Here is a 14,706-nt window from a genome sequence, read left to right as displayed (position 1 = left end):
AGTGGCATTAAAGCTGAAAATCTTTAGATATGTCTTCTATTGTTACATACTAGATTCATAAATCTAAATAAATACCCATGGTGGGGACATGTTAAGCCAAGGCTATCACTGTTCTGGTCACCATCATCACTATCATCCTGGGCATCATTTCCAGCTCTATCACCTGCAGGAAAATGTAGGAATCTCATAATGTTGGCAACATCTACACTCTCTCTCACTCTTGAAGTATATATTTTCATTTTAACTTTAGATCAAGCAATACCTGGATTGGAAGGTCGCTTTGAGGGCCCAGAATGAAACATAAAACTAGATACTTGCAAATTTATAATTTAATGTCAGTAATTTGCATAACCCAAGGATCATTGCTCTGCTAAATAATTACCTTAAATAATGAGCTTCCCTAACATACTTGAGTTCATTTACAGGTCATTAACTACGTGACATACAAGACAAGAAAAAGAGCTACTTTAAGCTATAGTACAATAATATTCATTACCAATAAAAGTAAATCAGTGATGGAATTAAGCACATCTATAACTATAAGTCAATGGGAAAATAAAGTTTCTTCCAAAGGAATTGAATTCTTCTAACATAGTATAAATTGTAACTAACCAGAATTTTATTACACATTTTTCTCTGTCGACATCTAACTTAATTTTTGCAGCCCTGTAATTGGGAGCATTTCTATTCTTAGTGTGTTTCCTGGTTAACTTCTGGGATACATATTTCTTAATAGTTGTAGGCTTACAGCACAGTCAATTTTCTAGTTCTAATAACAGCAGCTCAGGAGTGGAATATCTTTCCATAGTGTATTATTTGGATTCTTTTTCTTTGAGTTGCTGCCTGTTGCAAATCTACCCATAATTCAAGGTCAAGTTCATGTACTCCTGAGTACATGAATACTTGTACTTTTCTTCTAGCCATAAAAGATCTCTCTCTGCTCCAAATACCTGAAACATTTTGTAGTTCTCCTGGAGCACTGATTTATAGCTATCACTATTTCTAGGGCTCTTTTCGTAAAAAATTGTGTTCCTGAACATAACATTCTACCACCACTAACAATTTCTCTCTGTTAATGTTATGCTTAATTCTGTAAGTTTAACCTGTTAAATATTCAGCGTTTAACTTTTTAAAACTTTATAATTAAATAGCATTTGACATTTCAGTTAGTAGTATTGAAGGAAGTGACAGAGTGAGTCCAGACACTGAACTGAAGCCAACCACTGTCTCTTCACTTCTTTGATAATATCTCCGCTTCTGCGCCACCAGGATGATTTGTAGGGAGTAACAGGGCAGAGTTACCATTGAGCCCCATACTATAACAATTTAATGAATAACAGATCCACCACTTTTGTTTCATTCTTTCTATGGGAGTTTTCTTAAAATTTTTAGGGTAAAATAGTTTGGTTGTTCATTGGACTTCAGGCAAGATATTAAGTTGCATATTGACACTCAGAAAACATCTGACAAATGCACAGGTTACCTTTTAATATATGGAAGTTTAAAAAATATATGTGTAAACAAACATTAAATTTCATAAGCATATTGATTTTGTTTTATAATTGTCTGATGTCATCCATTTATAGAGATCAGGCATGCTATTTTAGCTTGCATTTTGTGATTTTGGAAGAGTGTGCTAGCACATTTTCCCATCAAAATAGCAGTGACAATTTCTTACTGTCTTATTTCTGTCCAAGGCACTACCATCCAAAGTCACCAGGTTGAAAACCACTTCCTTGCCTTCCCCATCCACTCAGCCCCCAGGAAGTGTCCAGTATCTATCCAAGATACCCCTGATTTCCCTGGACTGGTACAATATTTGTCAGCTGTGATATTTTCAGTTATTTATTCAAAAGACTTTTTTAGTCCATGATATGTACCAAGTTCTAACTAGTGTTCTCTAGAAGTTCCTCTTTCAATAAGTAGTTCTTTACTTAAAAAGAATCTTCAGTCTATAAAAAAGTATATATGAGAAGCAGTTACAATCCAGTATGATGCATGATATTGTAGGATAGGTACATGGAAGGAAACCTCTCACTGAGCTTTAAAGACCTGGTCAAGGTACTCTCCTGTGCAATAAATCCTGCGGCTGTCATTGCTATATAGACTACACATCCTTGTATGTAAGCCCTCTATGAAGAAACAAAACTGTTCTCCATCTTTTTTTTAAATGTGTGACAAAATCACTTCATATACCTTTTATTTTCAGTCAAGCCAGGGTTCCCACTAATTGCAAATCTACAAACTACAGACTCTGTTAATTCTATGCCTTTCCTCACTGTTTCCCTTTGATTTGAATCATTCTATCTATTCTCACTGTCAGAAGAGTATATTTTAGTTTTCCTTCCTTAAAATCTCAAAGGAAATCCAACTTCCTGTCTGAAGCCCCTCACCAGGCATAATCTTTCTTCCTTGCAATCTCATAGCTATTAAGGCAAATGTATTTTGGGTATGGGGGACATCTGCTGTGAATAACAGCACCAGCATTTCTTCCACAAGCCTGAAAGCTCCTATGGGTAAGAAACTGTATATTTTTATTTCCTGGTGTCCTCCACCACCCCAAGTAAGTAGTATGTTATCAGCAAGTATGTTGGAGTGAATAAACTTTTAAAATGTAATTTGAAAATTCTGTAGGCAAAGCAGTATTGCTGTATCCCATCATCACATTCTTACGTGATTTCTGCCCTTGCACACCAATGGTACCAAACTAATCTGAGGACAGATAATGTATCTAAACTCTGTTTTACAAATTGAGTACAGCAAAATGGCTGCCTTTTGTGCAGGTAACAACTGGAAATCCCCTCTCAGAAAAAAAGAAAAATGTCAAACCTCAGCCCGTGATCCTGATTGTTACTCATGTTTCCTATTTTGCCTTGGAAATACAGCTATCTGATGCCTTCCTCACAGCAAAGCCTGGCCTGGCCTGGTTGAGATTAACATGTTTGTTGGCTACAGAAGTGAGAGTCAAAAGGAGAAGCTAAACGCTGAGACTCCTTTCCTGGAGAGCTGTACGGCCTCTAGTCTCCACTGACTCCTGCCCTCATCTGCACTGGCTCAAACTTCCTGTTTTAGCTTCCACAGAAAGTCTCAAGAGACTAACTAAAATGGATATTTCGGTCTCCGTGTGGCTACTTTTTCTTCTGCAGGTGAGAAAAGAGTCTTGCGAAGGGGTCCCCAACCCAAGAGGCTGAAGTTTTCTTGGAGAAGAAAACTTTTGGAGTTTTCTGAGGGCATGATTGGAGAAGCCCTCTGAAAACCCTAGAAGAGCAGCCATGTATTTTCCTTTGTTGATATGAGGTGAGAAGCTGGGCACCAGGAAAGAGGGTAGAAGCCTGAATTTTATTACTCACACAGGCAACAGAGGAGGGAAGCCCAGGTCAAAAACAGCAGTGAGAGGGAGAGAGACGGAGCTACATGGAGGCCTCTGGGATAATCTCGGTGCCCTCTGAAACCAAGAAGAATATCAAGAGAAATTCATTTCTCAGCCCTCTACTTAGAAGCCCCATGTGAACCCTGACTCTATTCCATGCTTATTTTTCATGCTACTTTGTATAAATACTCAATTTTTGTTTAAATGCTTAGTAACTTGCTTGGTTGTCTTCATAGCTCTGCTGCTTTTATTCCTTTGAAATTGTCTAGCTATTCAAGTCAAAAAAATTACATATTTGTTTTTCTGTGATGTTTCATTTATCTGTATAAATAAGCTTTTTCCTCAGCATGACTATAACCACAGTTCTACCCACAAACTCACCTCCACAACTGCCCTGCAAGCATCTGTGTTGTTGACATATTTTCAAAAACATCAGTCTGGAAGGTGACAAGGTTAAAAAGTTGGCCCATATTGAGTTGTGACACTGTTGACAAGGTGTCACCATCTTAGGAGTTGCAGACAAAAGGCAAGCAATGTGAGCAAAGCTTAGGAATCCAGCAACCAGCACGATTTTCTACGTGACCACCAATAGATCCCACAACAACCGAGAGATCAAAGTGAAAAGGTTTAAAGGCAGTGACAGCGGCTGACATTTAATAAAGGTGGCAAAGACAAGAAGTTAAACATTATGTTCAGGCTACAAGATAGCAACTTCTCTTTGCAATGGAACTATCTAGTGTATTCAGTTTGTCAAAGAAAACCTGTAATTCACTTATTTGCCTTCTGTTTTCCTGGAAGGTGTAGAATGGGGTGTTGGGCACTGAGTATGCATGAGATACTCTAATTAATTATACAGTTTTTTTCTGAGATTTTTTTAACCCTACATGATTTGATCCCTCCCATCAGTCTAACCTCATCTCCTATCACCTGTCTCTCTCAACTCCCTGAATTGAATGATTTTCTTTTTTCTGTATGTCCTCTCAACACAACATGAACCTATTCAGTCTCAGGAGGACCCTGAGTAATCTTCCTTGCTTAGAAGGTCCTCTTCCTCTGTCCTCTAGGTACCAGGCTCCTGTAAATACTTGCAGGCCCAAGCTAAGGTCCGCCCCCTCCATGAACTCTTTTTAAACTATAACCTCTATTGTTTAGAGGGGCTTTGTGAGTTTTTATTTTCTCTCCCTAATATTTTATAAAGTCCTACATGGAAAGAAACATCATTTATACTTTAGATTTCTGCACAGGTCAGCATACAGCAAGAACTCAATAAACAATTATTGAATGAGCAAACTGAATTGACCAGTTAATTGAATGTTAAGAGAATGAGAAAGCTAGGATTTGAGGAAGACTGGATATGTAGCCAAAAAATGTCTATATTAAAAATATTTAGGTATTCCTACTTCTCTGCCCACACAGCACTCATATGTACTCCTGCTTAAAGTTTTCTCACAAATGTAACTGTTTATACAATAATGTCTCTCTGTGTTTTGTGAGATTAAAGTGCTGGAGTTATTCACCTGTGTCTTGTGCTTTAGCCCAGGGCCTGATACAGACAACGCACTCAATATACCTTGATAAATGAACTAGTTACCCAGTGAAAAAATGAATTAAGTGAAAACAAGATCAAATTTGGAGGCCTCTAAGCAATACCTACTCACATCTATAAGGGGATTATGTCCTGTATTGAAAATACTCCTGTGGGCCCCAGGAGAAATACATCTTTGGACTAAAAAGGATAGTTAGGATGTAGATGCTTGGAGGAAAGAGGGGGCAGGCATTCTAAGTAATGAGACCTACCTGAAAGCCTTTGTGAGAGTGGAAACCCTTAAAGCATGCAAGCTTTTGGAAAGGGTATAGTTTCCATTCATTCTATTCCTTTTTGGTGCCAGGATTTGTGTCATCCTACTCTGGCGCACTATGTTTACTTTGAATTTGCCTTTCTCATCACTGGTGGTTTCCCTTGTTGTCTCCACTTTCCTCTTGAACTCCAATTATTCCGAAATGCAAACTGAAGGTGGACAGAGAATGAGAGATCCAGGAGTCAGCCTAAAGGCCAGGATGCTGGGTGAAGGGCTTATTTCTCCTGATTGAATGAATCAGGGATGAAAATTAGGGCATGTTCTAATAGGATATAGTAAGCAATTTGAAGCATTTCACTACATATGAATACTTTTTAAAAATAGGAATAGCTACTGTGGCCCAGGTACTCTGCTAGGCACTGGGGAGATGCCAAGGTAAAGGCACCTCAATCCTTGCCCTTCAGCAGTATGCAGACTCTGCAGTGCTTTTAAGTAAGGATGATGATGATGATGATGACCAACACTATGCACAAAGTATTGTTCTTATCATTCCACATGGCTAAGTTCATTTAACACTTAAAATAATCTTTTAGGTTGATACCATTATTATCTCCTTTTTATGTATTAGAAGACCAATGCAAAAAGACATAGCAATTTGCCCTAGGTTACATATTCAGTGAACAGTGGAATCAAAGCCATCCAACTCAAGCTCACATTTTTAACTGCTCTGTGATTTTTGTCTCCCTCACCCTCTGCTCAGCACAGTTCCAAGCACAGAATCCACATGCCAAAATGTTTACTGAACTGAATCACTTTGTAAGGAGGGTTCATACAATCTCTCCATCCACGTTTTTCGAACTAATTTTGGCATTTAGAATGGCTCAGAAAAAGACATTGGCCAGGGAGAAAATCCTTATAGGAATAAGAGGAACAGCTGCTAATCTAAATGCTACTCATAACACTGAGAGAGTTTGCCAACAAGTTCAGCAGAATCTTGGAAATGTCTGCTCCAGAAAAGCTTGCGATCGATTCCAATGCCCATCTTATGCCCAGATTGCACAAGGTGAATCCAATGATCTTCTCACAGAACATTGAGTGCAACATCTGCAAGAAGGGCTGTTGGGACAGGCTCTGTCCTACAAAATACAACAGAATGAAACCTGGAAATTGTCACAACAATTTACATCACCTGGAATACAGTGACACTGATAATCCTCCGGACTATGAAGCCTTGGAAGGATATCAGATTTATGAGGCCTAAAGCAAAACACCAGAGAAAATTCAATATGTATAGAGAACTAAAATGCCCACGAGGGAAGTGAAAGCTATGTCCTGCTTTTTCGATATCATGTGATGAAACTGCCATTCAAACTGTCTTCCTGTGAAGCAGTTTGTCAGAGTTGTGGAGGGAACCGTGAGATCAAAATGATTATTTATTTCGTACCTGTTTCATTTACCTATTAAGGTAATCAAGATGTATATTTGCCACTTATAATGTGCAATTGCCACAAAAGGAGTTAGGAAAACAGATGAAATAGAATGAAATGCTCAGACTGTTTGTGAAGGCTGAGAAAATGTTTCTGATTTTTCACCAAGGTTCCAATCCTGGGCATTTTTGCCTTACAATCCATTCTGTACTCTTCCTCTGCTGTGCTCTGTACCACGGTGGGAGACAAACTTACAGATGACACTTCTCAGGCTCTTTTAATCGAGGGCTTCCAAATGAACCAATAACAATGGAAAGGACTAATAGATTGAAGAACAGGAGAAAGGAGCATCCAGGCTATTTCTCCCTCAGTTTGTTCCGTGATGGCCTCTCCAATAGAGGCTGTTTCTCCTGCATGGTTTCAGGTAGCTTTCATAGGCAAGTAGCTTTCTTAGGCAGGTAGTCATGGTTCCAGTTTATGAAGGGTGACCCCAGCTCCAGGGCTCTTGCAGCATCTCCTCTTTCAGCTTCACCAGTGTTGGGGTGCTGGTGGTTTCCTATTATTAACTTCTGGCTGCTTCCATGGGCCCTGTTTGGATTCTAGTCTCCTCCATCACCTAAACTACCACTACTCCATTTAAACCCCCTCTGTTGTAAATATTCAAAATACTTTCTATTTTAGACCCTGATTAAGATAACTGCTTATTTCCTGTGCCTAGAACAGAGTCTACCACTTGCTTATTTGTGAGTCTACCACACACACACATATATATAATATTTTTTTTCTCTTTGAGACAGTCTCACTCTGTCACCCAGGCTGGAGTGCAGGGATGCAATCTCGGTTCACTGCAACTTCTGCCTCCCAGGTTCAAGCAAGTCTCCTGCCTCAGTCTCTCGAGTAGCTGGGAGACTAGGTGCAGCCACCATGCACCTAGGTGCTCAGTCTCTCGAGTAGCTGGGAGACAGGTGCAGCCACCATGCCTGGCTAATTTTTGTATTTTTATTAGAGATAGAGTTTCGCCATGTTGGCCAGGCTGGTCTCAAACTCCTGACCTCAAGTGATCCACCTGCCTCTGCCTCTCAGAGTGCTAGAATTACAGGTGTGAGCCACTCCTTCCACATATTTAAATGAACAAATAGATAAATGGGGTGCAATAGTTGTACAGATTACTATAATATATATACATTATACATCATTAAACGGATATGCACTACAGGAACATAGAAGAAAAAATTCTTGGTGTGTTTGAAAACATAGGAAAATCTGAATTTTGAAGAAGAAATTTTCAGGTCAACAACAAGCAACAACAATTCATGTATCAGAAAACATGAATCGAGGCAAAAAGACAAAAAAGAGAAAGGTATAAGAGCTCAGGACCCTACTTAGTATTTCCTCACAAGTAGGATATAAAATTACTGTCTGAGTATTGTGGGAATTAAATTAAAAGATGGTCAGGTTTAGACTACAAAAGAATTCATGTCCAACCTAAGGAGTTGAGACACATTGTGCAGAATTATTGAAAAATTACTAGCAAGGAAATTACATAAGCACACACAAAAAAACCTGATATTCATGATATGCCCATTCTAAAAGCAAAATAAGCATTTTATAATCATTGAATGTCTACTTTTTTTGTTTATTTTGTGTCACAAAAAAACAACTTGGGGAAATATTTTATCTAATTAAAATGATTTTCAATGGTAATGGATGTTTCAGTTTGAAGATGCTTTTATGAATACTAATTAGTTAATACTCTCAGATTTTATGAGGTTCTATTACAGTAAACATCAACCACTTTTTGTTTTGTTTTTAACCACTGATGCATCATCTTATAATGTCAAAGTTGTGCTTCTTAAACAGGCTGCCAGATGGCTGCAATATGACAGTCACCTAAAACTCCACAAGAATGTCATCTACAGACTAAAATTATAGAGAAATTCGGAAAGAAGATGACAGGTTATTAGGAAGCCTTGTTTTTACAACTGTGTTAATCTGGAAGCTTTGCTAAGTTTACATTATAGCCCCAATTGCTGGAAGGAATACCTGACTTATATTGCCTGTGGCTATGGAGGAGTGGTAGCCAACAATGATGACTTGGATTTGTGAAGCACAGAGATTGTGGCACCACCTGCTTTGAAAGATTTTAAAAAATATTTTGTTGCCTCCTTACCATTTGAACTTTAGATACAATTGACTTAAATGCCTAGGTCAATGAATTGTGGAAATACAAAGCCTTACTCAAGATTTTTATAGACTGTTCACGTAAAGAGGTCTGCTTCACCTCCTGGACTCTGATGTATACAATTTCTGTGCTGTTAAATCCTTTCAGTCACCTGTCCCTGGGGTTTCCTCACTGGCTCTTCATCAACTATCCATGCCACTATATTTCAGCTTCCTCGCTATAATACTTAATAAGGAATTTAAATGATACAATTTCCAGCTTCTTAAATGAATGTATCTTTATTCTAGCTTATCTACCATGTCCCATCTTAATTCAAATGAGGACAAAACTTCTCAAAGCAGTTAATTCAGCATATGGCATCAATGTAAGTCATTGTATCATTGGGGATATTACCATGGTTTAAATATCTTTAGGTCCTGGATCCCTCGAGAATCTAATGAAAGCATATGACTATCACCTCAAAGAAATCCACATGGGGAACAAATTGTGCATACAATATTGGGATGTTATGGACCTTTCTAAAGTCCAACCATAAGCCAACTTTGTAAGGTTCATGGACCCATGTTGTACAGGAAACTTGCGCTGCTACTCCAGAGGGAGTGTCCACCATCACCCTAACCCCACTTTGTTGCTATGCTATCTGGAAATGCTTGCGCAAAAGCACTGATACAAAATGAAGGATACGTTTGCTGGTGACAAACTGTTAGTTTGCCTTTATCTGAGAATGTCCTGCATTCCTGAATTGTTTCCAGTGGATATCCAAGGATTCTGGGTTAAGAGTTCCCTTTTTTCAGCACTTGAAAATGTTTTCTACTTCCATGTGGCTTCATGACTCCTGATAAGAAGTCCATTGTCGTTCAAATTGCTTTTTCCCTATAGATCAGGTGTCATTTCTCTTGAGCTACTTTAAGACTTTTTGCCTTTGCTTTTCGGAAGTTCAATTGTGATGTATCTTGGTATGGATTTCTTTGGGTTTACTTCACTTCTGGTGTCTGTAGGTTTATGTCATTTGCCAAATTTGAGAGATTTTCAGCCATTATTTCTTTGAGTACTTTTTCAACCCTGCCATCTTCTTTCTCTCTTCAGAGACCCACAATGATATGAATGTGACATCTTTTTTTATAGTCTCTTAGGTCCCTGAGGCACTGTTCATTTTCCTATGTTATTTTCTCTGTTATTCAGATTGGATCTTTCCTACTGTTCTATCTTTCAGTTCACTGATCCTTTCCTCTGTGCCCTCCATTCTGCTGTTAAAATTTTTACTTCAGTTTTGTATTTCAGGTCTAAAATTTCCTTTTGGTTCTTTTTTAAATATCTTCTATTTCTCTGTTAAGACTTTCTATTTCTCTGTGACAGTTTCTATTTCTTCATTTGTTTCAAACGTGTTCATAAGTACTCAGTGAAACATTTTTATAATTGCTTGTTTAAAATTCTACTCTCTCTACCATCTAGATGTGGACATCTGTCTTTTTTCATTCAGTTTGAGATATTCCTGGTTCTTGTGTGAGAAATGATTTTTAATTGAAACATAGACATTTTGGGTGTTAAGTTTTAAGGTTCTGGATTTAGCTAAAGCTCCTATTTTACTTTTAGCTGTCCCCCCACCCCACCCCACCATCTCTTTGGCTGGGGAATGAGGGGTGCTACCTATTTAGTGCCAAGTCAGGTAGAAATTCAGGTTGCCCACTCAGTCTCCATAGAGACTTGAGCAGGTGGACTTCTAGCTACTGTTGGATGAGCGGTGAGTTCTGGCTCACACTAGGCCTCGACGGATGCCTCCTTGGCTGAGAGGGGCTACAGTGCCTTGTTACTGCTTTCCATATAACCTTCACTGAAACCATGGAGCGGTGTTGTCCTCACCATTCCTGGGCCATAATGGAAGTCCTGACTCTACTAGGTATCCTTGGATGCCTAGTAGAAAGGAATTAGAAAGAGTATTTCATGTCTGCCAGTTGAGAATGAAGTATAGGCTCCCAACAAGGTCTGTGGCATGTGCTTGTCAAGGATAGAGTGATTATTATCTAAAACTTCTCTTTCATGCTAAGCTGCCACTTTCTTGGTCCTTTGACTACAGAGAACAGGCTCTTGTTTGGGTTTCATTTGTCTGTATCTGTTGATGTTTCCAGGTTACTAGCTTTTTCAGCTCCCAAGTCAGAATATACAAGAAAAAAAATAAATAAATCCTAGAGAACTCACCACTATTTTGTCACTTGAGTTCCCAGGTCACTAGCCAGTCTGCCATATTTTGTCCACCTTTCATAGACTTCTTATGTTTGTTTTATGGATAATGGTTTTTAGCTGTACTTAGCAGAGAAATAGGGAAAATAGGTCTACTTCATCTTCCTAGAAGTGGAAGTTCACTGATTTCTCATTTTTGTGAATTTTTGTTTTTATTATTTCACGAATGTTCTGCTTAAGATCGTTATGTTTCTAACTATTGAATTATCATTGCTATTTTTTATTTCATTATCTATTTATTGTTTAAGACTATTAACAATGCCATATTGGTGCAAATATTTTACCAGCTTTTTGATGGACCTAAATTTCAATTATAATGTTGATATATAAACATTTTAATATTTATGTAGTCAAATCCTTTGTGATTTTTCCCTTATATAAAGCTTCAAAAGTCTCTCCTTCTCCAAATATCAGATAAACATTTGTCCATATTTTCTTTTAGATTTTAAAAATGATTTTATCATTTTCTTTCACTTTTTACCCTTTTATCTATCTAAAATTAATTTTGGCATATTGTCTCAGGAGTGAAAGTTTGTTGACTATGATTTTAGGAGAGGAACTCCTGACTGCGTTAAAGACTTGACAATGTTTCCAAATATCCTAAATCCAGTACAAGATCTTGATGCAATAACAAGAGACTGTGACATTTACTTCCCACGTGGATTAACATCAGTACTTCCTAAACATGCATCTGCATTCACCTCAGTTCATGATGGGGATGACAGGGAAATAGATTTGCCTGAGCTTTCAACAATGTGCTTTAGCACCATAGGGAAATGGCCAAGCTGACAAGCCTTCGTGAATGATAAATGATGAGTGATGCTGTGATCTGGACTATTTGAGGATATTGGTTGAAGCATCATGTTATTTGACATACCATTCCAAGCTCAGCAACAGAAGGTAGCTCTGCTGAAATATTAATGAAGTGGTTTGTTTCAAGTACCTTGATTCAATTTCAAGCAAGATTTCGAAGACAGGTGCATGTTATGGCTCCTTTGGTTTCTCTGACAAGTGTTAGTCTGTATTAAGAACGGTGGTCTGTATTAGTCTGTATTAGACCTGAACCTCGGTCATGGCCACTTATTTGGAAGCCAGGGGACTCTATGAACATTTCCCAGATGCCAATGGACTAGTGTGGTGCTGCCATCTTGAGACACCAGGAAGAGATTCCTAGTAGCAGGCATAGCACTGAAATAAACCTTTTAGAGCTCCTTGCCATGACTTGTTCTCTGGCCCCTCTCCCCCCCACTTTTTTTTTTTTTTTTTTTTTTTTTTGAGATGGAGTCTTGCACTGTTGCCCAGGCTGGAGTGCAGTGGCATGATCTCAGCTCACTGCAAGCTCCGCCTCTTGGGTTCACGCCATTCTTCTGCCTCAGCTTCCCGAGGAGCTGGGACTACAGTCACCCACCACCACGCCCGGCTAATTTTTTGTACTTTTAGTAAAGATGGGGTTTCACTGTGTTAGCCAGGATGGTCTCAATTTCCTGACCTCGTGATCAGCCTGCTTCGGTCTCCCAAAGTGCTGGGATTACAGGCCTCGCCCCACCTTTTGTGCTTCTAAGCCTTAAATTCTTCTGTGCTTAATGCATCAAGTAAAGAAGAGACAATTCGTAACTCTTTATCAATTAGAGTAACTCAGAAATGGAATCACAAAAGGAAATCTCATTGCTGAAGTAAGATAAAAAGCTACATTAATAGTAATTATGACAGATATAAAGACTTCATAGAAATACGGAAGAGATTTCTGGAATACACTACGTAAAAAAATCAAGGTGCAAAATAATGTGCTCACCATATTAGGAAATAAACTCAAAGTATGGTAGTAGTAACTTGCAAGTGAATTTTTTTTCTAAACCTTATGTAATATTGAGTATTTAGAAGATATTCTAAAATTGCATTTTTACAGTTTTGATTAATTAAGGAAGGGGAATCATACAAAAGAGGGAGTTACCTTGTTGTCTGTTCTTTGTTGTTGCTCCCTGGAGTTACAGATCAAGTGATTTTAGAGTAGGGCTTACATGAACTAGTTCTCTGGCCATAAAATATTTTTTTTATTGAAGGTTGCCTTATCATTGCCTGAATTTTTATCACTACACAACCCAAGAGTGGATTAAAAATACATCAAATGTTATAGGGCTTTATAAATTTCAGTGTTGTTTTATAAGCTATGCCCAGATTGAGGAGACTACAAGATAAAAGAGCTTCGGCTACTTCCCAAAGCAGCCCCTCTGCTGCTGTCTCTGAGCTGTGTGAAAGATGTTTAAAACCAATGAAACAAGAAAGTACCATCAGAGGAGATTTGTTTCCTTGGGGTGTGCTTTTCACAGAGGCACTTGCCGGGAAACTCAGTAGACAGAATTTCTTTGGGGCCAATTTCTTGGCCTTCAATCATACCAAGAATTAGTGGGGAAGAAAACCCCAGAAGCATTCTATTCTCTAGAAGGCAAATTTTGGTGCAGACCAAACGCAAATCTATGGCCACGGTGTATCTCCAGGGCAAGTGAGTTTCATGCTTTACAGTAGAAACAGCAAAGCACAAGTATTGTTTGCAAGTTGGGAACAGAAACTATATAAATAGTTGCAAAAGAAAAAGAGAAACTTCATAAGTAGTACATGAAGTACAGGTGCTGCCCCAGCACACACACACACAACACAACACACACACACACACGCACACCCTCAAGGCAGCGGTGGGTGGGGGTTATAAACATATTTGGCAAACAGAAGGGAAAAGCCTCCTGGAACCAAAGGAAGGTTAAACAATGTATAAAAAAAGAACCGAAGCTGAATGAGTGGGGGTGAAGGAATGGGAGAAAAAATGTTTGACACGAAGTCCCAGTCATGTCCACAGGTCTCTGGATAGACACTGATCCACTCTCTCTGAAAATCAACTAATGCAGACTTTTCTATACCTCTTGAAGAGTCTGTATGTATATGTGGACAGAATCTTAAATATGTAGGCTATATGTTTATTTTGTATTTATCGAGCAAATACCCTATTTGTTACAAGTCTTTGTTAGGCAAAAGTCTTGAAGTTCTTTTTAAAAACTTGTGAATATTGGTGTGCAAACTATGATGGCACTAAACTGATGCCTACAGAACACCTGACCCTTGTAGAAGAAAGAGAAGACAGAAGATTGGCAGCAACTCAAAAAGAAAGACTTCACATCCCTATGTCTTACTTGGTGCTCCTGAGTGCATTATTATTGTCATCATATGTCACTAAGATAAGGAGGCTCATAGACTTGCCCAAGGCCACAGGCTAAAACAACTGAGCTAGGAATTAGAACACAAGTTCTCTGCTTCCTTAATCTCAAGTCAGGTTTAATGTATTTATACTTAGTTGCATAAATACCATACAGAAAAACCACTCTGGTTTCATTGCTCCAGTCTCTACCCCAAAGGGGGACAGTCCTCTGGTACTGATCATTGGACACCAATGACAGAGCACAACAAATTCTCACCTCTGTGTTGTGTCAGCTTCCACTGAGGTCATTTTAATTCTATAGCCAGTCCTTTCTTCTTATGTTCCCTGATGGGTAATTTACATGGCAAACCAGAGCCTCCTATTAAAAATATGCACACAATTTTTTTCCAGTAAGACTACACTATGTATTTTTAGTTTAGAAAAATGAAAAGGCTAATGTAAATTTTCCAGACCAGTATTTCTCTAGGAAACATTCACCTACG

Source organism: Macaca nemestrina, chromosome 6 (assembly GCF_043159975.1).
Source record: "Macaca nemestrina isolate mMacNem1 chromosome 6, mMacNem.hap1, whole genome shotgun sequence".
NCBI lineage: Eukaryota > Metazoa > Chordata > Mammalia > Primates > Cercopithecidae > Macaca > Macaca nemestrina.
The sequence above is the reverse complement of the archived record's forward strand: the minus strand, read 5'-3'. Positions refer to the sequence as shown.